Source organism: Ambystoma mexicanum, chromosome 5p (genome assembly GCF_040938575.1).
Source record: "Ambystoma mexicanum isolate Mex_15411 chromosome 5p, UKY_AmexF1_1, whole genome shotgun sequence".
Classification (NCBI taxonomy): Eukaryota; Metazoa; Chordata; class Amphibia; order Caudata; family Ambystomatidae; genus Ambystoma; species Ambystoma mexicanum.
In genome coordinates, this window is record NC_090930.1 from 384,334,837 (window position 1) to 384,362,323 (window position 27,487).

Sequence of the window (27,487 nt, forward strand, 5' to 3'; positions counted from 1 at the left end):
CTCCGTGCCATCTGGCTCAGAGGTCTCCACCCTCGTTTTGAACTATAATGTATGCCTCCCAGCACCTCACAATACAAATCACATGATTGCAGCTCACAGACCTGCAATGTCTGTTCTCTTTGAACATTCAAGACTTGTTACTTTAGGGGTGATGGTCGGAGGTCACCTGGTGCCATGGAATTCAGGGATCTAGGAGCTTAGTCAGTTATATGGGCTATAACTCGTGGTCGCCTGGGGGGAGTGCAGGTCAGACTTTGGCCAGTGTGAGATAACATCCACACCAGGCACCGGTCTATGATTGCTGCCTTGTAGGGTACATTCCTTTCAAATAGAAAAACATCTTTGCAACACTGTTAGAACAATGAATGGAGTCCACGCTGAGTCCCGCTTTGCCTTTGCGAGGACCACTGCTTTGTTGCATCGTCTCCACAATGCTTTTCCTGGATTGTAAACTACGTGCCCTACAAGGTGCTGACTCTTTGCAGATCTTCATTGGACTATACTGGACTAAAATATATCACCAGTAATGATATACTTATATTTATTTTGCTTTATCCATAGGCTCTTTCATTTTACAGCACGCTCACGGGGGCGTGCTACAAAAGCCGGAGCCTGCGCGCACAGCGCGTGCCTACGTGGAGTCCACACTGAGTCCCGCTTTGCCGCTTGCGGTGTGGCTCTGGGCTCTACCTCTCCCTGCCTGTTATTGCCTTTCTCCTTTTCTTTGGAGCGAGAAGCACCGTGTGAGCGGTTTTGCTCAAGCCATTGTCCCCGCCCTCTGACTCACCACTGAAGTGTCATTCGTTGGGTGAGCTGCTATGGGCAAAAGCGCGTAAGTGTTTGTTGACGCTTTCTGAATATTCTTGAGAGAGAAACGCTGTGTGATTTGTTGTTTTTTTATTATTGGAAAGCGTTGTTGTAAGTGTATTGCCCTTCCTGTTGCCATGCATGAAACCTCCTTACTACACACTACGGACAGATATGCCTGTGCAACCTTCTAGTCCTAATATGAATGTGAAGGGTGAGAAGAAACGCACAACCTCGCACAGAAGCTTTTTTTTATGTAAACAACTGTTCCACCCCAAAACGCTTATCGGCGATATCCAATGTTGTTGGTCTAAAAGCCCTAAAGAATCTGGGTGCCACAGATATACGTGGATTTTTTCCAGCAACTGTGGATAGAGTGGCAGACACTCCCCCTCCTACTGCCTGATCTGCCACGCAGGCATTGGGCCTCATTCCGAGTACGGCGCTAACCAATGGCGCTATTAACGCCTTGGTTGATGCCGTACCCGGACCGGCAGCGCCTTGGTGGATGGCGGAATCACCGCCCCATTCCAAGGTTGGCGGGGCGGTAATTCCCCATTCACCAAGGCTCTTCCCCATTCCCGAATGAGCCCCCATAGGGCTCAATGGGAATGGGGAAGATGCAAATAACGGTGACCGTTCATTACGGTCACCGTTATTGGCTTGGAGGCCCCTTTGCGCCCTCGACTTTAACACCTGCTCAAAGCAGGCGTTAAGGGCGAGGGCGCAGAGGGAACTCGGAGTATGGCGGTAAGGGATTACCGCCACCGGTCTCGTTACCGGTGGCCGCTATCCCTTACCGCCATACTCGGAATGAGGCCCATTGACTGTTAATGTGGGCACTGGAGTGGATGGTGCAGATGATGCACAAACAACGCTCAAATCCATTTGCAAATGCTCTCTTTCTAATAATATGGTGGGACGAGGGACCTCGGTTACCTCGGTTGCTACCTCAATTAGTAGGAGCTTTGTGATTTACTCTGCTGATGCTGCGGTGATAGATCTTGACTCCATGCATACTGATTACTCTGCACAAACCATCTCTGAGAAGTTATCCTTCTCGCCAAATATGTGTCCTGTCATTAGCCTTGCAAAATCTAATATTTCTTCCTCCTTTTTGTTACCCACACCAAGGCAAGTAAGACAGGGAAAGTACAGGTCCCCCTCTCCCAGAGAAAACAGAGTGGTGAATCTGGCCTTTGAAGCCATGAACACCACCCTGAGCACTTTAGTGAAACTATTTGAATCACTAAATGACAAAATTTCGGCCCAAAGCGCGCAAATCTCTTCTATCATGGCCTGGCAAGTTTTACCCAGAGGCGTGGGGGAAATTGAACGTGGTAGTCAAGAGACCAGAGCGCTTTCTCCAATAAGAGTCCTTCATATTGACAGAGCCACCTCACCTATAACTTAAATTCCCCCCGTTCAATTACTTGATTCATGCCCAGTGTCAAAAGAGGTTTCTGCTGTGCCCTTTTTTTCTGAAGTAATCACCGATCCCTCTGCGTCTGGCAATGAGGGGGCTGATAGCACCCCGCCTTTGCCCAACCATACGGAAAGTCAAATATATACTATATTTGCCCAACCGTCTAAAGGGGTAATTGGTTGCCCTAAGAAAAAGGTTTTGGTCTCGGATAACAATGAGAGTAACACAGCCAACTCTTTGAAGCCAAAATCTAAGAACGTAAAAGCCAAGAAAAACTTAGCGACTGGCTCTACAAAGCAGTTTATTAGAGCCTTGAATACTCCAACCAAAAGTGCCTCTACAGCCTCAGCGGCTATTGTGAAAAAAGAAATATGTGGAACTGAACAATCTGAAAAAAATCAAGATGGGGCTGTTAAAAGACAGAGCCATATGCCCCTTTGGACAACCTTGTGGATGCTATTCAGCTTCACTCTAACACTATTCCAAACTCTCCCACGCAGGAAGGGCTAACAGACTCCTCTTCGGCGCCTAAGCCTAACTCGCCTTCCTTAGGAGTGGGTAATAGGCGAGAAGAAATTAGAAAGGAAGTTGACGCTTATATGGCCAAGTTTGTTCAGTTGCCCTCCACCCTATGCCCAAAGTTGTGACCTTTTGTGATAAGGGGCCGTCTCCTGCAGCCTCAAAATTGAATATGAATCCCTCCAATGACTATGAGGGACAGGCAAAGATGGCGCAAAGACAACATTTTCCCCCAGATGCACCCTTTAAGGAATGTTGCAACCAATATCAGGCAGTGGTCGTGGACTCAAATATTGTGGGGCAATCCCGACATGGCTCTTTTGAAGGCAGGGGGGATGAGATTGCTCGGTTACTACAATCTTTGCTTCCCAAACAACACACAAAAACTCAAATGCCTGAAGCGACTAAACAGCAAACACAAACTAAAATGTCTGAAGTGAGTCAAGTTCGCAAGCAAACTTTGAAAACTCCAGTGCCAAATTCTAATCAAGACCTCAATGCAAACACGTTAATACTTGGGTGCCGCCCTGCACCTTTTACCCAATATGTACTTAACAGACATAGGGCCTCATTACGACCCTGGCGCTAAGGGATTACCGGTACCGGTAAGGGTACCCGTACCGGTAATCCCTTAGCGCCTGATTACGAGGTCCCTTTGCGGGTTGGAGACTTTAACGCCTGCTTTTTGCAGGCGTTAAAAACCAACCCGCAAAGGGACCTTGGTGCTAAGTACGGTGCCACAATTTGCGGCACCGTACTTAGCGCCTTCCCCATTTCCATTGAGCCCTATGGGGCAAAAATGGGAATGGGGAAGGGCCATGGCGGCCTGGGGAATTACCGCCCCGCCAACCTCGGAATGGGGCGGTAATTCCCCATTCCGCCATGGCGGAGTCGGTAAGTTACCGGCATGGACCATGGTGCTGTTAGCACCATGGTCCAACGCCAGGGTCGTAATGAGGGCCATAGTGTGTTGGAAATCTACTATGATGTGAAAGAACTAGAGGATATATGAACAGCTGACATTGATCAAGTTAAATTTATGAATGAAACTATTCTAACCACCATTTGTCTGAAGTTACGCTCAAGGTTGGTGCGTAACATTATTTGGGCTGCCAAGAATCAATTGTTTGACCTGGGCTTTGTTCTGCTGCTGGGGCCTACCCTCAGTACTGAGGCTGATAAATGTACACCGCTTAAGTCAATTCTAATTAATGGTGTGGTTTGTGATCAACCCTTGCAACCTAAATGTGTTTGCAACTGTGAGACACAAAGTAAACTAACTCTACAGTGTGAGTTCGATTTGGTAAAGTTTGCCTCGTGGAATACACGTGGGCATTCTCATTTGTTTAATAACCCCAACTCTAAATTAAGTAACTATGATATCATTTTTCTTTAAGAAACTTGGCTGACCCAGTCTCCAGTTTGGCACGATTATATCATGCACTTTACTCCAGCCTTGCAGGGGGCTAAGGGTCGCCCCACAGCGGGTTTGATTACTTGTATCAAAATTGGTTCTGGTCTTAAAATGATTGGCTCTCATTCACCAAATCCCTACATGCAACTGACGCTAATTTCAGTTGGCATTGCCTTGTGCGCGTTGGTTAACATCTATTGGAACAGTCAGGGAATTGATGATTCGAAATGTTTTCATGACCTTGTGGGTTTGCTAGATTTTGATATCATGTTACCTGATAGTGTTTATTTGGTGTTGGCTGGTGATCTTAATTTGCATTTATTTGTTCCGGGCAAAGTTGGTGAATCCATTAGACAAGCACAGTGGAAACATTTAATGTCATCTCGTGGTCTAATCATGCTCAATGGATCTCATGTGGGTGATAGCCTCCAAAACTTTACTTGGCAGCGTGGGCAGGTTGGAGCTATCATTGATTATCTGTATGTTGACTCGAAACTAATGTCTCAGGTTAATGATTTTTAAATAGTTCCTGTTGCTGATAGTGATCACAACTTGCTAGAGAGTTCCTGGTACTCTATGCGTAGAGAGCAGTCAAATTCCTTGCTGAAATACTTCGGAACGGTGAGAGCAAATACTCAGGTAAATCAGATCAAATGGTCTGAAGAAAACCTTATCCAATTTGTGAACTCCCTTACTTTGGCCTTTGCACACTCGTGACTGACTGGGGAGGGTATCAATGCATGCTATTTCGATCTCATGCAGAGACATGAAGTTAACAAGAAGAGTTCCAATAAACCTCTAGTCTCAAGAAGGCATACATTTGACATACTCGTCAAAAAAAAAAAAAAAAATGAATATCGAACATTAAGGCGTAGAGCTTCTTTACTTCCTGTAGATCTTAGGATTGCTGCTCTGGCCAAAGTAAAGACTTATTATAGAAATTGGGTGCAGACACATCGCGCCACACTTTGGCAACAAAACGGAGAGCACATGCTAAAATTGTTGTGTAATCAAAACACCGCGCACATCTTGACGACTCTCAATGAGGCTATTAATACACCTCAAACAATAGTTCAGAGCCATAATGTATCTGAAGCAGCCTGGATTGAGTATTTCTCGAAATTGTATGCATGTCCCGTCTCAGCCTCCCTGTGTCAGGAGGAGACCCCCACCCCACCATTTTACCTCCAGATACTGAGCGCGGACATTCGCTACCACATTTCATCTATAAGCAAATCTAGAGCGCCAGGTCCCGATGGGCTTTCAAATAAGATCTTTAAGCTTAATATGGAGTTGTGGACTGAGATATTGTTGCAGATTTACCAACACATCAATTTTACGCAAACTCTCCCTAAAACATGGACACATTCGATAATCATTCCTTTGTTTAAGAAAGGTGATTGCAGTAATCCCCAAAGTTACCGTCCAATCGCAATGTTAGATGCCCCGGGCAAACTATACAGTCGCATTATATTACAATATCTGAACGACTGGATTAAGAATGCAGGGAAGAGAGATCCCTTCCAGGCGGGCTTTGTTTCGGGGCTGGGGACGTCCCCCAATATGCTTCTTCTCAATTTGATTAAGTCTAAGTATGCCAACCTCAAACAAAATTTATATATTGCCTTTGTTGATTTTAGCAACGCATTCGACTTTGTCGACCGTAAGTTGCTTTTCAAGAAATTGGAACTTTATGGATGTCCGTTGGTCATACTTACACTGATCAAATTGTTGCACAGGAATACATCCTTGCAAGTTAGACTTTCTTTGGACGGTACCTTGTCTGCCCCAATTCCAACCCACCGAGGACTTAAGCCGGGGTGCATTTTGGCCTCTACGATTTTCAATCTATTTTTGTTAGACATAGGCCTGAATTAGAAGATACCATTGCTGATATGCCCAAACTAGGATCACAGAAAATCACCTGGCTCCTATACGCGGATGACCTTGTCTTACTATCCTGCTATCCGCATGGGCTGCAAAATTTGTTGGACAAACTTCAAGTTTATGTGTCTGAGAACCATCTTACTCTCAATTTAGCCAAAACTCAAATAGTTTCATGTGTCCCCTTTGCTAAGAAAAAGACAGCTAGCTTTAAATGGTTTCTTCAAAAGCAGGAGGTATTGAGAGCGTCCCAATACAAATACCTCGGTCTTCCCTATACAGAGTGGCAAAATGAGCGCATTTATGACGCACTTTTGGATGCCAAAATGCTCTCATTAACATCGCAAGCTAAAATTGTGCTGTATAGATATGGGAAATTCACTTTAACCCATATAGTAAATTTTTATCAACTAAAAGTAGTCCCCATTACCATTTACGGAGCTGAAACAAGAGCTCCAAAGGCAAGACTCTTTTGGGTATGTCCAGAGCAAAGTATATTTAGAAAAAATGTATCCAAATTTATTAAAGATGATACAAAAATGGACTCCTTGCAGGTCCCTACACGCATGCGTAGCGTTTCGAATGTGCAATTAGTTTTAAACTAAGAGATTACCATCTGGTCTCTCTTTTTGCTGGACAATTTCATTATACAGCAACCGTCTTGCAGTGTTTTGCAGACGGCGTTGAAGGCTAAGGCTAAGTGGCGCTGCCTCTTCACTTTTCAAATACATGTATTGCTGGATCATCTTAAACTGCATGGGGCGCCCTTCAGGTTATGTTTTAGTCCTGAATTGTTTCGTGTGACTGGCCACACTACACTGCATAGATTGTTGCAGTAGTAAGGCTTTCATCAGAATGGTAACATCCACCTCCTGAGGAAGACGTTCAGTTAACCACTACTACACGTCGAAACCGGTCGAGAGAAAAATTCTACAGGGATGTGATCTTTGCATCTGTTTTTTCTATCCACCCTGACAATAGATTGTTTGTGAATTATTTCTATTGTTTGTAAACACCGCAATAATGTGTGTTATTATGGGGACTAGTTATGAATTCCTCTTCCCCATTGGTTTTTAGCATGTTTTTTGGTGTTTTGTAGTACTTTGGATGTGTGCCACGGTATGATGAGTTGTGTGTGTATGAATGAACTTGGTATGTTGAGAATGAGTGATGTAGTTTTAGCCGATTTTCGGCATATTGTTGCTGCTGTTTTGTTATGTTAAAATGATTAGTGTACAATAACTTTGTGTGATTTATTCACCAGTTTTCAATTTTTGTATCATCTTTAATAAATGTGGATACATTTTTTCTAAATATACTTTGCTCTGGACATATCTTTTCTGTTTCTTGATGTTATTATAATACTCTGGTCCGGAGGCTAGAGTTACCCTGCTCTTTTCAGTGTTTGCAAGACTCTTTTGGGACCACCTTGAATCCATGTTTTGGAAAACAGTTCTCAAACTGCCCAAATGTACTCCATTACCCTTACTCCAGCATGAATTAGGCTCTCTGCCATTATATGCTCAGGTGGTTTGGAAATTCTGCTCTCTATATAGAAAATGATTAGCAGTCCTACTGTTCCAAATGTGTTGGGAATTCTTGCAAAACTACTATTGACTCCTTGTCTTAATGTTGCCAAAAAATGGAATGAGTATGTAATGGAAGCTTTAACCAGCACTGATATCTCGCTTGAACTTCTACTACTGAATCCTACCAAAGCCAAGCATAAATTACACTGGGCGGATTGGTCACATACCCGTAGCCAATGTCTAGCGTATGTGGATGGTGAAATAAAAGATTACGCACCATGGAACCCTATTTGGTGAAAAGTCCCTCCCAGTTTGTTAGGTCCCAAATGTTGCGCATTCGGTTGAATTTATGTGCTACAAGGCAGATCCTAAGAAGGAGACGTCTTATTCCTAAAAATGAAACCTTTTGTCGGCACTGTAAGGATCCCACACATTTGGAAACATTGTGCCATTTGGTTGTTGAGTGTCCTGCCCTCGAGACAATTTGGAACTAACTGTTCAACAAATGTTGCTATTTTTTTTTCACCTCGAACCTGTGAGGAAATTTGGGCTTACATTATAACCAATGCTAGAGCGTCTTCACAAATGGCATTGGTTCAATTTGTTAATGCTGTAATTCTAACCGAACCACCTTTTTTGGCGCCAAGTGTTTAATATATATACAGGGTAATTCATAGAATTTCGCACAAAAGTGGCGCACGTGGCTGGCGCACAGTGTCCCCGTGCGATACACTGCGCCAGCCGCGTGCGATAAAATCCATTTCATCGCACAGCGTATTCATGGATTTTAGCCTCCAAAACCAGCCGTGGCGCAGAGTGGCGCAGCGACCCTGCAGCAGTGCCAGTTACGCCCCCAAGAACGCCCTCGCCCAAGGAAAATCCATCAAAATCCCCAATTCATCACAAATGTCTGCGCTAACCCTGGACCAGTTTACAGGGCTGCCAAACAGCAAACGCCAAGCGGGGAACGTGTATTTCAGGGGTTCGCAGGAAGTTTCACACACGATCCCAACAGGGTACGTGTATTTCAGGGGTGCGCGTGAAGTTTGACACGCGATTCCATCAGGGCACGTGTATTTCGGAGTGCGTGGGAAGATCCACACGCGATTGACCTGAATACGTGTATTTTGGGGTGCGCATGAATTTTCACATGCGATTCCAGCAGGGTACGTGTATCTCAAGGTGCGCGGGAATTTCCATACGCAAATTCAGCAGGGCACGTGTATTTCAGGGGTGCGCGGGAAGTTCCACACGCGATTGCCTTGGTACGTGTATTTCGGGCTGCGCGTGAAGTTTCACACGCGAATCCTGCAGGCTAGGTGTATTTCGGGGTGCGCGGGAAGTTTCACACGCAAATTCAGCAGGGTACGTGTATTTCAGGGGTGCGCGGGAAGTTCCACACGCGATTGTCCTGGGTACGTGTATTTTGGGGTGTGCGTGAAGTTTCACATGCAAATCCTGCAGGGTACGTGTATTTCAGGGTGCGCGGGAAGTTTCACACACTAATTCAGCAGGGTACATGTATTTCAGGGGTGCGCGGGAAGTTCCACACGCGATTGTCCTGGGTACGTGTATTTCGGGGTGCACGTGAAGTTTCACACGTGAATCCTGCAGGGTACGTGTATTTCGGGGTACGCGGGAAGTTACGCGAATTCAGCAGGGTACGTGTATTTCAGGGGTGCGCGGGAAGTTCCACACGCGATTGTCCTGGGTACATGTATTTCAGGGGTGCGCGTGAAGTTTCACACGCAATTCCATCAGGGCACGTGTATTTCAGGGGTGCGCGGGAAGTTCCACACGCGATTGTCCTGGGTATGTGTATTTCGGGGTGCGCGGGAAGTCTCACACGCGATTTCAGCAGGGTACGTGTATTTCAGGGGTTCCGGGGAGTACTACACGTGAATTGGCCGTGTGGGTCCTCCCAGGTGTTCCCTCTACACCCTCTATGGCCCCTGCAGGCAGCCCACACCACAGGGGACTACCCTGCACCTCTGCTCATGTCCCGCAGGCATCCACCATGGGCATGCCCCCCAGCCAAGCCATATGTCACCTTGCACTACTGATCAACAATGCATGTCTCCCAGCACCCCCAACTCCCAGCACTGTGGGGCACCTGCCAGCAGGCCCCCACTCATGTCCCCCTGAACCCTCACCCCCCAGCATCCAGGGGCACCCTCCACCAGGCCCCCACTCATGTCCAACTCATGTCCCCCTGCACCTCCACCCCCCAGCATCCAGGGGCACTCTCCACCAGGCCCCCACTCATGTCCCCCTGCACCCACAGCCCCCAGCAGTGCAGGGCACCTGCCAGCAGGCCCCCACTCATGTCTCCCAGCACCCCCACCCCCCAGCAGTCAGGGGCACCCTCCACCAGGCCCCCACACATGTCCAACTCATGTCCACCTGCACCCCCACCCCCCAGCACTGTGGGGCACCTGCCAGCAGGCCCCCACTCATGTCCAACTCATGTCCCCCTGCATCCCCACCCCCCAGCAGTCAGGGGCACCCTCCACCAGGCCCCCACACATGTCTCCCAGCACCCCCACCCCCAGCAGTCAGGGGCACCCTCCACCAGGCCCCCACTCATGTCCCCCTTCACCCCCACCCCCCAGCAGTGCAGGGCACCTGCCAGCAGGCCCCCACTCATGTCTCCCAGCACCCCCACCCCCCAGCATTCAAGGGCACCCTCCACCAGGTCCCCACACATGTCCGACTCATGTCCCCCTGCACCCCAACCACCCAGCACTGTGGGGCACCTGCCAGCAGGCCCCCACTCATGTCCAACTCATGTCCCCCTGCATCCCCATCCCCCAGCAGTCAGTGGCACCCTCCACCAGGCCCCCACACATGTCTCCCAGCACCCTCACCCCCCAGCAGTGCAGGGGCACCCTCCACCAGGCCCCCACTCATGTCTCCCAGCACCCCAACCCCCCAGCATCCACCAGGCCCCCACTCATGTCCAACTCATGTCCCCCTGCACCCCACCCCCCAGCATCCAGGGGCACCCTCCACCAGGCCCCCAATCATGTCCCTCTGCACCCCCACACCCCTGCAGTGCAGGGCACCTGCCAGCAGGCCCCCACTCATGTCTCCCAGCACCCCAACCCCCCAGCAGTCAGGGGCACCCTCCACCAGGCCCCCACCCATGTCCAACTCATGTCCCCCTGCATCCCCACCCCCCAGCAGTCAGGCACCCTCCACCAGGCCCCCACACATGTCTCACAGCACCCCACCCCCCAGCAGTCAGGGGCACCCTCCAACAGGCCCCACTCATGTCCCCCTGCACCCCCACCCCCCAGCAGTGCAGGGCACCTGCCAGCAGGCCCCCACTCATGTCTCCCAGCACCCCCACCCCCCAGCAGTCGGGGGCACCCTCCACCAGGCCCCTACTCATGTCCAAATCATGTCCCCCTGCATCCCCACCCCCCAGCAGTCAGGGGCACCCTCCACCAGGCCCCCACACATGTCACACAGCACCCCCACCCCCCAGCAGTCAGGGGCACCCTCCACCAGGCCCCCACTCATGTCCCCCTGCACCCCCACCCCCCAGCAGTGCAGGGCACCTGCCAGCAGGCCCCCACACATGTCCAACTCATGTCCACCTGCACGCCCACCCCCCAGCAGTGCAGGGCACCTGCCAGCAGGCCCCCACTCATGTCTCCCAGCACCCCCAACCCCCAGCAGTCAGGGGCACCCTCCACCAGGCCCCCACACATGTCCAACTCATGTCCCCCTGCACCCCCACCTCCCAGCACTGTGTGGCACCTGCCAGCAGGCCCCCACTCATGTCCAACTCTTGTCCCCCTGCATCCCACCCCCCAGCAGTCAGGGGCACCCTCCACCAGGCCCCCACACATGTCCCCCTGCACCCCTACCCCCCAGCAGTGCAGGGCACCTGCCAGCAGGCCCCCACTCATGTCCCCCTGCACCACCACCCCCCAGCAGTGCAGGGCACCTGCCAGCAGGCCCCCATATATGTCCCCCCAACACCTCATGACGATCCATAATCATGGCCCCCATGCCCCCTCAATACACTGCCTACGCCACCCCAGTCCGAACACACCACCAGGTATGACATCCACCCCACAAAGAAATCACCAGCACATGATGCATCCCAAATGGCTAGTCTGCACATCAACATATATCCGTCAAACCCACACAATGACAGCATGTGAATGATAAAACACACATTGTGACATGCATGAAACCAAACAGAGAATACCACACATTGAAGTACCAAATGAGAATGTATTAAACAGAAAAGCAAGGCAATGAAATGGAACAGAAGAAAATGGAAATAACAAATGAAATCCAGCATGTCCAATAAATGAAAAAGATGCATGAAATCCAAATGAAAAGCAATCCAAAAGGAAGTCTCCAAAGTGTCAGTCTGAGAAAATAAATCCAAGGTGCAAAAATAATAAAAAACCATTGATCCATGGGAAATAAAAAATCAACAATCCAAATCCATTGTCAAACTATGTACAAAGTGAACATCCAGGGTCCATGTGCCAAATCCTTTAAATGAAACCTATAAAATAAAATCCTACCTAATGAAGAACTATATACAAGAAGTTGGGGCATTGTCCAAGCGCCCCAAAACAAAACTAAACCGAAAGGAAACTTAACACTAAAGTACTATTTACAAGGGCAGCGGGCTAGTCCGACGGCTCACTTCTGGATGTTCTGGACAAGGGCATCATCGAACTCCTGCTCAATGTCCCGGAGGCGGTCCTCTTCCATGGCCCGAGGGTCCACAGGGATGATGACATGTTCTCCTCCAACTCCCTGCGGATTGCCTCGAGGCACTCGACCCGCCTCAGAGCCCTCCGCATGGAGTTCTCCGCCCTGACCATCGTGAGCCGTGCCTCTTCCGCCCGCTGCCGCTCCGCATCTATGGCGTGGCCCAACCGCTGCCACACGGAAGACACTTCCCGTTCTGGGTCCTCCTGCCCTCCGGACGATGCCTGCCCCTCCGATGTCGAAGGCCCCGAGCCATCATGGCTCCCACCTCGTTGCTGCTGCTGTGCCTGTTCCCGTGCCCTGGCTCCTGCTGCCTGCACATCCTCCACCGGCCGGGGTGCAGTCGTTGATGTGACCACCCCTGCTGGACGTCCGACTCCCGACTGTGGCAGGGAGGTGTCCTCCACCAGCCTGGCCGCACCGTCAGAGGCAGCTCCACAGGGTACCCAGGTGACAAATGGATGGAAAGATGGCACGGATGACGACTGGCGCATAGGGTGTTTAGTTGAGGAGGAGTTCGGCACAAGCTCCAGCAAACGGAGGAATCTGGCCTGGGTGACCTGTCCCAGTAGGCCGACGCGGTCAATGAGCCATTCGAGATGACGTGCAGTCTCCTCATGAAAAGACTGCAGGTCACCTTGCATGGCCCGTTGACGCAACGCCACACCAGTCAGGACAGGCTCAACCCGTACCTGGATAGCCATGTCCGCAGGCAGAGGAAGGTCAGTTGTTGTAAGCTCATCCCCTGCCTGAAAACAGGTCTGGACGTAGGCATCTCTGCTGGTGCAAGATGATGCAGTGACAGGATCAGGGACAGGATTGCACACAGGCACCTCCGCGGTGGCCTGTGCTGCCTCCTGTCCCTGCCTCTGCATTGCACCACTAGCACCAGTGGAATCCCCACCTCCAGACCATGTCTCTGTCGCTTGCACGGCCTCCTCCTCCACCAAACCCCCCACCAACCTGGATGACTCCGTGCCATCTTCCCACGTTGGGTCCTGTGGGGTCCCAGCTGCCCTTCTGCTGCCGAGGAGTCCAACTCCGACCTCCGCCTCCGCCTCTTGGACCTCCCCGGACTACTCACTCCCCGACGAGATGACAACCTTGCGTCTCCGGCTGGCGGTGCGATCCCTGCCGCTGTGCTCCAAAGCACCTTCTCCGCCCTCTTCATCAGTTGACGCTGCAGACAGGGAGAAATAAAACACAGGGATCAGGGCACTGTACAATGGACACATACACATATGACAGTTGTACATGAGTGGCATTGGCAAACCTCAGACATGGCATCACAATCGCCAACACACATGTAATCTCAACTCGCACACATGAGCCATACCACAGCCATATCGCAACAGCCAGCACCATCCATACACATACAACAGCATGAGCAGGCAAAGGTGAGCCAGACATCACATGCAACACAGGGAGTGCACTACACATGCACACACACCACCACACTTGCATGCATGTGTACACCTCTGCCAAGTGTCGCAGTGTTGTGATCGGCATCCATGTCACATCTGCCAATCAGTCTTCCACATCCCGGTGTCACATGCATCCATGTTGCATCACTGTTGCACCCTTGTCAAATACACACACATGCACACGTACACAGTGCAGATACATGCAGCTGAAACCAACATCCATGTGTGACATCACGAACATGCCTACTTACATACACATTCATTCAAACATGTGTGCCCACACATCTGCATTTGGCATGCAAGCCTACACACACAAGTACCATCCATGTCTCACACATGAGAGCGAGCCCTCGCATGTGTTAGCCTCACGGCCATGTACACCCCCCGATACTTGGCCCCATAAAAACACATGTGCAACCTGCACACTACTGGCACACCACCACACGCACAGCTTACAATCAGAATGCATGTACACTTACCGCTCGACTCCAGACGGGTCTGCCTCTCAAGGACCTGGATGTGGAGCGCTGGGGATATGCGTTCCAGGACCCTCATCTGATCTTCCGACAAGTGGCCCCTGCGCCCCTTAGCATCCTCTGCCTTCAAGAGGCGCCGGGCCTTGTTGAGGGTCCTGGACCTGAAGTCCTCCCAGCGCTTCTTGACATGATGGAATAGTCAGACTGCCACCCCCTCCACGTTGATGGCAGTCACGATGTCCGTCCAGATCCTAGTCCGTCCTTCCTTGTCGGCGCGCAAACTTCCGAAGAGGGCATCGTACTGCCCCAGGATTTGCTCCACCGGGACACCAACTTCGGTGGCAGTGAAGCTGGTGCCCCTCTGCCTCTCTGGCCGGGGGTTGCCAGTGGTGCCAGATGTTGCAGTGCCCGACATGACAACCCCAGAGGCAGGAGTGGGTGGGCAACTGGGTCCTGGGGTTGGTCTGTGGAGCGATGGAATCCCAGTCGGTAGTCTTCGGTTCCAGCAGGGGTGGTCACAGCAACAGCATCCCTGGCTGATGTGCAGGCAGCAAATGGCAGGGCACGTGGGCAGCAGGCAGTCAGGCAGCAGCAGATGGCAGGTGGGAGCGTACTCGGGGATCTAGGGGGCAGTAATTCAGCCTTCTGGGCAGGAGCATGGTCTTCCGTGTGCTTATGCATGGCCAGCTTGATACGGAGTGATTTGGCACGTGAAAATCCAGCACGTCTGCGTGCAATTCGAGGATAGGGCCTTAGCGCGTAAGCGCGTCAGCACACGTACGCAAATTCATTGGCCCAAAGGCCCCCAGTGTGTCGGCGCGTCTATGACGTTACGCGCACGTGCGTTTTCCATGGCGCATAGAAAAAATAAGCACGTCAGAGTGTCATAGCATGTAATTGGTGGCAAGGGCCTCAGCGCGTATGCGCGTCTGTGACGTGCGTGCGCGGGCATTTCCCGGTACACGGGTGCATGTTACACGTCCAATGACTGCACGTCAGAGTGTCAGCTTGTGTAATTGGAGGATAGGGCCTTAGCGCGTACACGCGGAAGTGACGCTGGACATGTGGGCATGTTTAAAAGGTACGTGTAGAATGCCATTTCCTTGTACGTGCTTTTCGTGGAGAGCGATGGTTGAAATCTGTACTTCTTGTCGGTTCACACGCGATTTACTTCACGGCGTTCCAAGTTCGTACTCCCTGTTACCTCTGACAGCTTTTTCTCTTTTTGTCTTTTTCCTGGGCCTGTTTCCTCAAACAGCGTTCACTTCTTCTGTTGTCCTTTCTCCTCAGACAGCGTACAATTCTTCTTTTGGCGGGGGTGTTGCCAACGCGCACACATGTGTCTTTTTCACACTATTTTTCCAGGCAGAGGGTGAGTCGCGCACGTATTTAACATCTGTGCTTGCCCCGTGTGTCGCGTACCCCTTCAGAGGTCATTCTAGGCTGCGTGTGACACGCATTTGTTAATTTTTGTGTTTCTGGGTGCCACAGCATAGTGCAGGTTTATTTTTCCACGCATGTGGTCTAGGAGGGGTTGCGTGCACATTATCTCCCTTTTTTGGGGTGCCTGTGCATTGTGTGACCCGTCATCTTCCCCCAGGGGTCACATACAGCCTTGCTAGAGCACTAGGGTACAAATTCCATCTAGTACCCTACCCCTTTGACCCCCAATTGCCCAGGACAATAGTTTACTGCAATTCCCATACGCACAACAACATCAGTACCATGGTTGGGAGGCGAGCACGCGGTAAGGGTGGCAAAGGTGGCCAAGCCTCAAGAGGTTGGCATGGTGGATACGGTAGGGGACGTGGCCGGGACTTGCAGGGTGCCCCTAGCCCCCCATGTGTGGATGACCAGTCAGGGACACCCATGCCCCCCGCCCCCGGTTGAGGGTAACGTGGCTGACACCATCCCTGCTCAGCCCTTGTTGGACCAGCCCATTGTGGCACCAGACCTGGCACAGGGTGACTCCATGGCTGACTTCCAGGTCAGCAGGTCTAGGCCACGTGTGGCAGTGCACATTGGTGTCACCAGGCCACGTAGATCAGGGGCAGCTATGTCATCTGCTGCCCTGAGTAGGCAGGGTGGGGAGGCTGCAGGGGCAGCTGCGGCTCCATCCACCCTAGCTCTGAGTCTCCCAGCCAGGACAGTGTCGGTCCCAGTCCATTCTGCTGACGTTCCCCCTGACTACATCACACTTCAGCTAATGCCTGCACCAAGTCCCATGGTGAGTCTTCATTCCCACACTCCTAGTACACAGTCCACCGGGGCTCCTGCCTCTAGTGTCCAGAGCGGCGTAGGACACTCAGAATCCCCACCACCTTCCAAGCGGAAGAGGAAGAGTGCTCGTCCAGTACAGGCTGAAGCCCCAGACACGGCTACACAGTCCGGCCCGCCAAGGAAGCCCAGCTTCAATCAGGCCGAACTTGATGCACTTGTGGAGTATGTGTCCTCACATGACAGCGAAATGGTGATTACTGCAGGATGCAAGACCACACCTGCACAACGTCTGGCACACTGGCAGACCATCGCGGACATCATAAGTGCCCTTGGATTCGTGAGGCGCACAGCTAATGATTGCTTCAAGCGCTGGAATGACCTGAAGCGCAGGGCAAAGAAAAAGCTGGCCTCAAGTCATGCCGCTACTCTAGTGACTGGAGGTGGGTCTCCAGCAGAGGACATTGAACTCACTCCACATGAGTATGTTGCTGGGACCTACATCACGGAGGGACAAATCCAAGGAGTGGGAGACCTGCCAGATTACGAGGCATTGTCCGGTGAGTGCACATGCATGTGTGTGTCATCCATGTGCATGGTGAGTGTGAGGGCTTTTGATTGAGTGCCAGGTGAGGGTGTGTGTGCCTGAGTGGTTTGGGTCACCCATGTGCTTCATCCAATACATTCTGCACACCAGGATTTGGGTATTGCAGTATCCCTTCTGGCAACAGTAGACATTTAGTCCAATCTCACGCCAGTTGCCCTTGAAGTGTCATGCCACAACATTGTTACGTATTATTCTGTGTTCATTCAGGCTGATTGTTTGCATTCCACCACTTTCACTAGGCATTTCTCAGTCCTATTGTCACATGTGTGACATGGCTATGGTACATGCCATCTGTGTGATGGCATGTGTCATGTATGTGTATTGGACATGCCAATCACAGGCCAATGTGTGATGGCACTGCTAGCCAGCATGCAGCAAATGTGTTGGTCTTCCATCTTGGTGTCATCAATGTGTGCCATTTGCCTCCCCTTCATATGCAGTGACGGTGCATGCACGGGAGGGTTATAGTCATGTGGGACATGTGTCAATGAAGTACTGGTTCTGTTGCTTCTCAACCCTAATTGTGTGCGATGGTGCTAATGCCTGTTCCCATTTCTTTTCTTTCATGTCTTTGCAGGGGATGACGCACTTGATACTGCTGGGGTTGTGGAGATGGTGCAGACCCAGGAGGGGTCTCAGGCCCGACCGGGCACCAGTGAGGGACGTGGTGTGGTGGTGGGTGAGAACCCACATTTGCTGCAGACCATTCTCCAAGGGGTGTCTCTGGGTGCACCTTCCCTGAGCTCTATTCAGGTGTCGATTCGGATGATGAGACCTATGTGCCGTTGCAGGTAAGTGTTTCTTGGAGGGATTCTGTACTGTCCAACCCACCTTCACTATGGGTAGAACCCTCAATGGGGATGTCAGTGTTGGTAGGTCCGCCTTTGGTGGTTACGGATGCAGGGTCACACTCTGCAACATCTGATCCTGTTCCTGGGCCAGCAGATCAGAGGGGGAATGCAGTCCTGCAGCCTCAGGCAGTGCCGGCACAGCAAGGCGCAGTTCGCCTTGCCCCAGACAGGTGTGGTGCCGGCCGACCCGGTGGCCGTACGGCACCTGGCAATACCGCATGGGAGCAATACATATACGGTATGGAAAACCAACAGGCAGCATCATCTGAGATGATGGCTCAGGGCATGGATAGGGTGGCCACTTCCATTGTCCCCCAAGAAAGGCTGATGGAACAACTACAGCAGGCAACAGACTCCATTTGCCAGTCACAAAGGGAGGACATGTTGGCGTCCAACAGGCACAGACGGGCGGCACTGGAGACTCTGCGGGAAGCCATTTCTATTGAGTCCCAGGGCCACAGGGAAGCCCTGAGGGTGGAACTCTGTCAGCTCAGGGTGACTCTTGTTGAGCTTGAGGCTTCAACTGACACGAGGACAGAACGGCAGCTGGAGCGGCTCACACGTACGTTCTCAGCTGAGATGCAGGCAACTCGGGAGGAGGTCCGGGCATCCCGTGAGTTGTTGCATGGGGACCTCCACACGATTATCCTCCAGAACAAGACCTTCCACACCCGCATGCTTGCTGCCATGGAGGACCAGACTAGGGCTTTGCGTGGGCTGCCTCCCATAATACCACCACCTCCTGATGCAGCTGCAGAGGGTGAGGAAAGCAACAGCAGCTATTCTCTCACAATAGGGTAGCCGTGCAGGCCTTGAGCCCATGGAGGTGTTTTTTTTCCCAAAATCCACACAGGTGGGTTTTGGTGTGCACCCTGTCCTCGGACCTCCTGGGTGGCCTCCCCCAACCCCCCTGGCCCATACATGGCCATTTTAGATTTTTGATTTTTGATTTTTGATTTTTGATTTTTTTACAGTGTGTTGCCTTGTGTGGCTCCCGTGGGCATATGCTGTATTGTGGCTGGGCACATGCAGGCTTGTCCTGAATTTGGGTTAGATGCTTGGGTTTGTGTGACACACACCCCTCCTGCTTCCCGTTTCCATGGGCTTGCAAAGGGTGTGCCCAAGTGGCATTGACTTACACAGTGACGTTGGACTCCCATTTGCTGTGTGGGCAGTCTGTAGTCAATACTGTGTATACATTCCTAGTGCATATTGTTGTTGTATTGTACACTGCATGGTGTATTGATATGTGCCTCTGTAGTACCCACCTGCACTATGGGTAGAACCCTCAATGGGGATGTCAGTGTTGGTAGGTAGCCTAATTTGCAGCTCCATTCCTCATGTCTTCACAAGGCGGTCTACTTTGGAAATGGAGTCCATGTTGTAAGCAGTGCACCTACACTTTTGCGTGGCGCTAACACTGTACAGTTGGAAGTGGTCGAAGTGCTGGCATTATCAGGTAGTGAGACTACCAATTTTTTAAATCCGTACTGTCATGTTTATGGTAGGTTTGAGGTTGTGTAGGTGATTTGTATTATTGCTAAATATTTGGTGATGTGTGTTGTTGGTCCTGCATTACTGTGAGCATTTCATGTGTGGCCAGTTTGCATTAGGGACACTGTACTTTGTGACACTTGTGTCATGTTGTGTGGATTACTTTGTTTGCTCTCACATAGCATGACATGCCATGGGGTGTTGTGTGGCACTGCCAGGGAGGGGTTGGGTGACATGGCAATGTTCTCATGTTGTATTTTGCAAGTGGGTATTCATTTTTGCTGCATAGAAGTGTGTCTTTTGATGACACTGCATTGGTGGTGTTTGTGTAGGTAGGGATGAACACATTGTGACACTTCCAGGTGAACAATCTCAGGCTGCTATGGTTCAGACAGTTGACTGTCTCTTCATTCATCATAATTGTCAGATTGAGTCATCATTGATTGTCAGATGGTATGTGCCAGGGCTGTGTGCACTCCACAGGGGTGTGATTTCTATGTGAAGTAATTAGCCACCAGCTGCGTACGGGCTGCCTCACCCCGTGCCCTTTCCCCTCCCATGCGCAGCGGGCGTGCATGTGGTTGGGGATGTGGGGGCACCACCATGTCCACAGCCAGGCCCCGGCGTGTTGCAACATTGTGCAGGACACATGCTGCCACTATGATCCTGCACACTACTGGGGGAGCGTATAACAGCTGCCCGCCAGAACGGTCAAGGGAGCGAAAGCATGACTTGAGCACTCCGAATGTGCGCTCCACTATGCCCCGGGTTGCAATATGGGCAGTGTTGTATCTTACCTCGGGAGGCGTGATGGGGTTCTGAATTGGCGTCATCTTGTGGGTGCTCAGGGGGTAGGCACTGTCCCCTGGGGAGGTGGTGATGGGTATCATTAGTGGGGTAGTGACATTACTCTGTATCTGACATGCATGCGTGTGCTGTGGCATTTATACTCACCAAGCAGCCATGCATCGCTATGCTGCCCAGCTTCCATTTCCCGGTTTAGGGTTGACATCCTGTAAATGAAGCTGTCGTGGGTGGACTCTGGATAATTGGCATACACTGAGGTGATGATTCCCTTGGCATCACATACTACCTGGACGTTGATGGAATGCCAGTGCTTGCGGTTTCTATAGATGTGCTCAGATGCCCTGGGGGGACGTAGAGCCACATGGGTGCAATCAATGGCACCTAGCACTTTGGGGAATTGTGCCACCCCGTAGAAATCCTGGATGACAGCCTGCTTTTCTGCAGGTGTTCTGGGCAGGTATATGTGCCTGCGGACTGATGGGCGTGCAGTGATGATGGCCAACACCTGATGTAGGCACCGTGACTGCGTGGCCTGTGACACCCCCCCCCCCACTATGGCACTTGTCAGCTGAAATGATCAGTTAGCCAAGAAGTGCAGTACATTGAGGACCTTCTCCAGGGGGCTGAGTGCTTGGGAGCACAGGGTGGGTGATGTGAGGTCATCCTCCCACTCACTGACCAGGTCGAGTATTATGTGAGGTGGAAACCTGTACCTCCTATACACCTGGTCATCAGGCATACCAAAAAGGCTGGTTCTGGGTGTAAAGATTCTGGCCCTGACTATCCTCCTCCTCCTGCGGTATCCCACGGCCACTGCTGCTAGGAACGGTATATTCATCCTGGCGTCTGAGTTTGTTTGTTGTTTGCGCACACTTTTATGCTGCACGGGTCGACGTACGCCTGCTTCCTGCGAGTCGACGTGCGCCTGCTTCATGCTGGCGTACGTGTTTCCGGATTGGACAGTCTTTTTTGGCGCGTTGTAAGCGACCGTGTAAATCTTCCCGCACACCCCAGGAATACACGTAACACGCTCTCCCAGGCCCAGTTGCATGTAAATCTTTCCGCCTACCCCAGGAATACACGTACCCCACTCTCCCAGGCCCAGTCGCGTGTGGAAGTTCACGCGAACCCCGTAATACATGTACCCTGCTGATGTCGCGTGTAAAACTACCCGCGCACCCCTGAAATACACGTACCCAGGCCAATCGCACTGCTGGGGGGTGGGGGTGCTGGTATACATGAATGGGGGCCTGGTGGAGGGTACCCCTGACTGCTGGGAGGTGGGGGTGCAGAGGGACATGAGTTGGACATGAGTGGGGGCCTGCTGGCAGGTGCCCCTGGATGCTGGGGGGTGGGGTGCAGGGGGACATGAGTGGGGGCCTGGTGGAGGGTGCCCCTGGATGCTGGGGGGGTGCTGGGAGACATGAGTGGGGGCCTGGTGGAGGGTGCCCCTGACTGCTGGGAGGTGGGGGTGCAGGGGGACATGAGTTTGACATGAGTGGGAGCCTGCTGGCAGGTACCCCTGGATGCTGGGGGGTGGGGGTGCAGGGGGACATGAGTGGGGGCCTGGTGGAGGGTGCCCCCGGATGCTGGGGGGTGGGGGTGCTGTGAGACATGAATAGGGGCCTGGTGGAGGGTGCCCCTGACTGCTGGGGGGTGGGGGTGCAAGGGGACATGAGTTGGACATGAGTGGGGGCCTGCTGGCAGGTGCCCCTGGATACTGGGGGGTGGGGGTGCTGGGAGACATGAGTGGGGGCCTGGTGGAGGGTGCCCCTGGATGCTGGGCAGTGGGGGTGCAGGGCGACATGAGTGGGGGCCTGGTGGAGGGTGCCCCTGGATGCTGGGGGGTGGGGGTGCTGGGAGACATGAGTGGGGGCCTGCTGGCAGGTGCGCCTGGATGCTGGGGGGTGGGGGTGCTGGGAGACATGCGTTGGTGGGCAGTAGTGCAAGGTGACATGTGGGTTGGCTGGGGGGCATGGCCATGGTGGATGGGCTGCCTGCGGGACATGTGCAGGGGTGCAGGGTAGTCCCCTGTGGTGTGGGCTGCCTGCAGGGGCCGTGGAGGGTATAGAGGGAACACCTGGGAGGACCCACACGGCCAATTCACGTGTAGTACTCACCGGCACCCCCAAAATAAACGTAGGCTGCTGGATTCGCGTGTGGAACTTCCCGTGCACCCGAAGTGCACGTACCCTGCTGAAATTGCGTGTGGAACTTCACGCGCACCCTAAAATACACGTACCCTGCAAATTCGCGTGTGAAACTTCCCGCTCACCTTGGTATACACGTACCCTGCTGAAATCGCGTGTGGAACTTCACGCGCACCCCGAAATACACATACCCTGCAAATTTGCGTGTGAAACATCCTGCGCACCTTGGAATACACGTACCCTGCTGAAATCGCATGTGGAACTTCATGCGCACCCCGAAATACACGTACGCTGCAAATTTGCGTATGAAACTTCCCGCGCACCTTGGAATACACGTACCCTGCTGAAATCGCGTGTGAAACTTCACAGGAACTCCGGAATACACGTACCAAGGACAATCACGTGTGGAACTTCCCGTGCACCCCAAAATAAACGCACACGCTATTTTTGACACAGCGGGTGTCCGTGTTTGTCGCGTACCCCTTTGCACCTCATTTGTCCTAGAGGGCCAGAGTATGGGTCATTCATCATAGCTGTATATAGGTGCTTTTTGTTAGGACACATTTTGGCACACATTTATTTCAGGCGCAGGGACGCTACCGCCTGATTTCTTGTGGCGGATTTGTTTGGCCCTGTGTGCGTCTTTGCCCGTGTGCTGGTTTGCCCTATTCGATTCCATGAATACGAGTTGTAGGCGAGCGTGTGGGCGTTCCGCGCACTTGCCTCCTGTACTTCCCCTGTGACGCCCATATTTTCACACATTGTTCCCCATTCCGAGTGTTACACCCCGTGTTCTGCCTACTTTTGTTATGTGTGCCACGCCATGTGCGATTTCGCTGTGGCTGTGGCGCACGCCATTGGATCACCTGTGCACCGGCGTGCGCCGCGCACTTTTTCAGCGCACATCCAATATTTTTCATGCGCACAGACTTCCAGGAATCGATGTGCGCTGGTTTCCCTGCGATTTTCACACTTGCACTGCGATTCGCACGTTTGGCACCTCTGCGCCAGAATTTTCAGCGCACATTAATTCCATGAATCGGCCAGATACTGTATTGATGTCCAGCATGATGGTGGGGTAATGAACAGACCAATTTCCCAGACGTTGGAGGGAATGCTGAAACTTTGTGTGGGTTTAGTTCTTTTTAAAAAAAGTTTTTTTATAATATTGTGATTGAAATAAAAAAAATAAAAAATAAAAAATGAATGAGCTGTATGGTAGTTGGGGGTGTCCTCATGGGAGCTCGGGCATGGCTAGAAGTTTCCCTTGTCTCGCAATTAGGGCCTAGTTCATTAAATGCCACACTTGCCATGCAGGCCTTTTCTCCAAACTATGATTACCAAAATCTATGCAGAAATGCACTAACCACACAAAATGGCAGTCTTGTTCATGTCCTGAGCTGTACTATGCGGGTTGATTATATTGGGGTCAGGTCCTACCACTGGCCCCCATCCCCCTGGCCCTTTGGGGGGTGGCACGGGGTCGCCTCCTTCCCAACAATATTAAGTGAATGCTGCTGCTGTGTGCACCTTTCTTCTTGCCCCAAGGATATCCAATGTTGGAAATAAATCCAGTTTCATTTTAATTCATATATTCCGATAGAATCTCGAAGGGTGGTTCGTCAAGAAAGATTGCATACCATTCAGAGCCTTCAAACCATACTGGAAGTGGGCTGACATGTTATATGCCATTGTATTTTCTCTATTCAAGATTTATTCAGTAAGAAACACCTTTTTTCTTAACTTTTAGAGGGGAGCATTAGCTGATGAGCCCACTTTATTCAGAGCCTTTCCACATCCCCATGTGTTTAAAACAGAGCAAGAGGCTGAGATTAGAATATTCGCCAAAAGGACGAAAAAAGAGTTCTCTGGAGGATACAGAAAACAGCAGAACAAATGCAGGCGAGCCCAGCCTATCCTTGATGTTAAGGAAGATGTACCATGTTGGGTGTCATGACCCACGTTCAAGTTATTATGCTGCAACATTTGGTGCTGTGGGTTTAGGAAATCCAAGATGGCGGAAAGACCCAAATTTGCGCCAGAATCCAGGAGAACCGCGCAGTTTTGCGCATACCAAAATGGTCCCCTGACCTGCCACCCACTAGTGCAAAGAAAGATGGTTCTGTTCAAAATCCGTTTTTATTAATGTCAAAAATTGCTAAGATCATGGGCCCGAAACCACCAAACAAAAATCCAACTATGGTTGAGTGTTTTACTTTACTCTACTGCAGATCCACATCAGTGCCATGTCAAGCAAGGATCATATACTATCAAGTAAAATCCTTTCTTTTTGAAATGTATTAATTCAAGACAGCTGTCAAAAATAGGTGCAGTACCGGCATTGGACAGTGACCGGCGCTGGCGCTCTATAAATCCTGACAGGAGAGCTGTCTTGCAGAACTGTGCAGTGAACAGAAGCGGGTCTTATGTAATTAAAAGTTCAAAAGACTTGCTTTTCCTGAGAACCATTAACACCTCAGAGACACACACAACAGTCCAGGATATCACATGGCCCTGTTGATTGAGAGGGAGGAGTTTCCCCTGCAGCCTGCAGGACACAACACAATAGACCCTGTCAATTGAATGGGGTATGCTGCTTTTGGGTGTGGACTGTAAACAAGTCTTCTGGAAGAAGGAGAGGCCTGTGATCTCTGACTCACCAAGCTTCTGGGGGCGGGCCAGACTGGATTGTGCATTCATATTGCAGCAAATATATGTTTATGTTAAATTGCTTATAAAATATTGTATTAAGCTCACAGAAATGTACAATTTGGGGGTCCTTAATATAGAAAATGCCCTCACGATCTGAGACCAAACTCCACTTTGTGCGGTGTTCTGGGACCGAACCCCGCTATTTATTAATATTGCAGACACTGTGTTTAGGATAGAGACATAGTAATTTCCAGTAATATGCTCAGGGAAGGGGTGCAGGTCTGTGTAAATTTTGAGGAAAAACCAATATGGCGAAAGTCACTAAAAGCACAAAATGTTGCCATTTTTGAACCCAGGCTCTGAGGGGGATCAGAGTTGGGTGAGAGTGTATCTTAAATTAATCTGTGATATGTGTATGTAATTTCAACGACGTGTGTATCTGGGAAACCTGTTAGTTATGAAAAATTCATTTTCTAAGTAAAAGCAAAGGGGCGTTTCTTCAATAGACTGTAAGACTCTGACTCATTCTGACACACTATCCCTTCTCAAATCAGGTCACAGAGAATCCTTGACCTATCAAATCATGAGAAATCATGAGAGGGTTGGGCATGCAGAATGAGCCGACCCACCTACTTTCAAAAGACATAAAAAGATCAACTGAAAGCCAGACAGGGACATTCACTTTCCACTTTCGTGCGCAGCATTTTGCCGGACGACTTCAAAATCCAAAACTCAACTCCAGATAGATCCAGAACCAAGCCAGAACTTAAAGCAGGGGCCCATCCACAAGCTGAATCCTCTTCAGCAGGCCTCCAAATCTTTTGCAACCAAACTATTCAACAGCCAGGCGAGCTGTTTGATTCTGGCTAGAACCTTGGGCCAGAACCATATCCAGACCCAGAAAGCAGAGCTGTATCCAGAGAGATCAGAACCGGAGAGACCCAGACCAGACCGCTGTGAAGTGCAGAGCAGAGCTGACCCAGAGAGCTGCGACTTCAGAACCACCCGCCAGGAGTCCAGTCCAAACCCGATCAGACCCTGACGGCCTATTTCAAATTTATAGTGTGAGTACTCAGCTAGAACTGGGCCAGAACCAATCTCTTAGTCTAAAATAATCTGATTCAAACCATTTTAACCTGTCCAGAACTGCATCATAGAATTGTGTGTCCATCCTGTTGATCCAAAACCTTCCACAGCGCATCTGTCATTCTGAAACTTTAATTTCATTTCTGAAAATCTATCTCCACAAAATCGTTCGTATCTTTGGAACCGTGTGGGCTAGGGACGAGATTTAACTTTCATTTGAAAGCTAAGATTCTAGGCTTTTCAACAAGCCTTGCTATATAGTTATTCTGTAATCGCGCTCGACGCATTCGGAAAAATTGCCACAAATTGAAAATAATGATCTCCTGTCAAAGATAGCCGTCTTTTGCTTGCATTGCTGAAATTCGTTTTCAACCTGATAATCCCTTATTAATCATTGTTAGGTTGACCTGAACTAATTCAAAGTAGCTTGCACCTACCCTGAATCTCCTATAGCGAATTAAAATCATTTTTAGCATATTTTCACTTCTTTGCAAACCACATTTAAAGCATTTTGCCTGTGTTTTAAAATCATCCCTGTGATCTAAACTTGCTAGGGGGAAACTGAACTGCATTTGATTGTATTCCTGAGAACTGTGTGCTCTACTTTCCATCTTTTTATATTACATAGGGGGGGCGGGTGAATTGCCAAAAGGGGAAAAGTGATTGCATCGTCGTTTGTTGAAATCAAATCAATGTTATTCCTGTGTTGCATTCTTTTCCATCATTGTTTTTCCTTGAAACCATAAAAGTATTCTCTGCTACTTTACCCTTTCCATACCAATTCCTAAGTGATTACATAAGCATACAATTGTCATATTATCCATTGTTGATCACGGTCATATTCATAAGTGTGCGATCAAATATTAATTTATTTATAAAAGTGTGATATATATATATATATATATTGTTTAATTTTTCCAATAAATCTTTTAAATTGCAAAACACACCTACTTCTTGGCTCAGTGAGGTCAGGGGGATTCAAAGAGAGGGGCGTTATATAAGGGTTCATCATCCAGAGTATAACTTGTCATAAAAATATATAAATAAGGGCTTCCCTTGGGCGTCCCAGACGAGGCACTGACTTAGTGGGATTGCTGAATTGAAGTCACTTAACAACCAAGAATGTGGTGAATAGCTGGCAGAGGGACACCATTTAGTAAGCTCAAAAACCTTCTCCATATCTTTCCCTCTACCTGATCCCAGTTTACCATATCCAGATATGCCTCAGCCCCAAAGATCAATTTCTGGACTAATTTCTGGTGGTAGTAAAGTAAAGTCGGAGATAAGGAGAATTTTCCACATTTACTAGCAAAGCAACGCATGTCGGTAATTGCAGAGAGGACCAAAGACTCTGCTGGTTTGGAATTTGACTGAAGGACAGGGTTAGATGACAGTGTTATA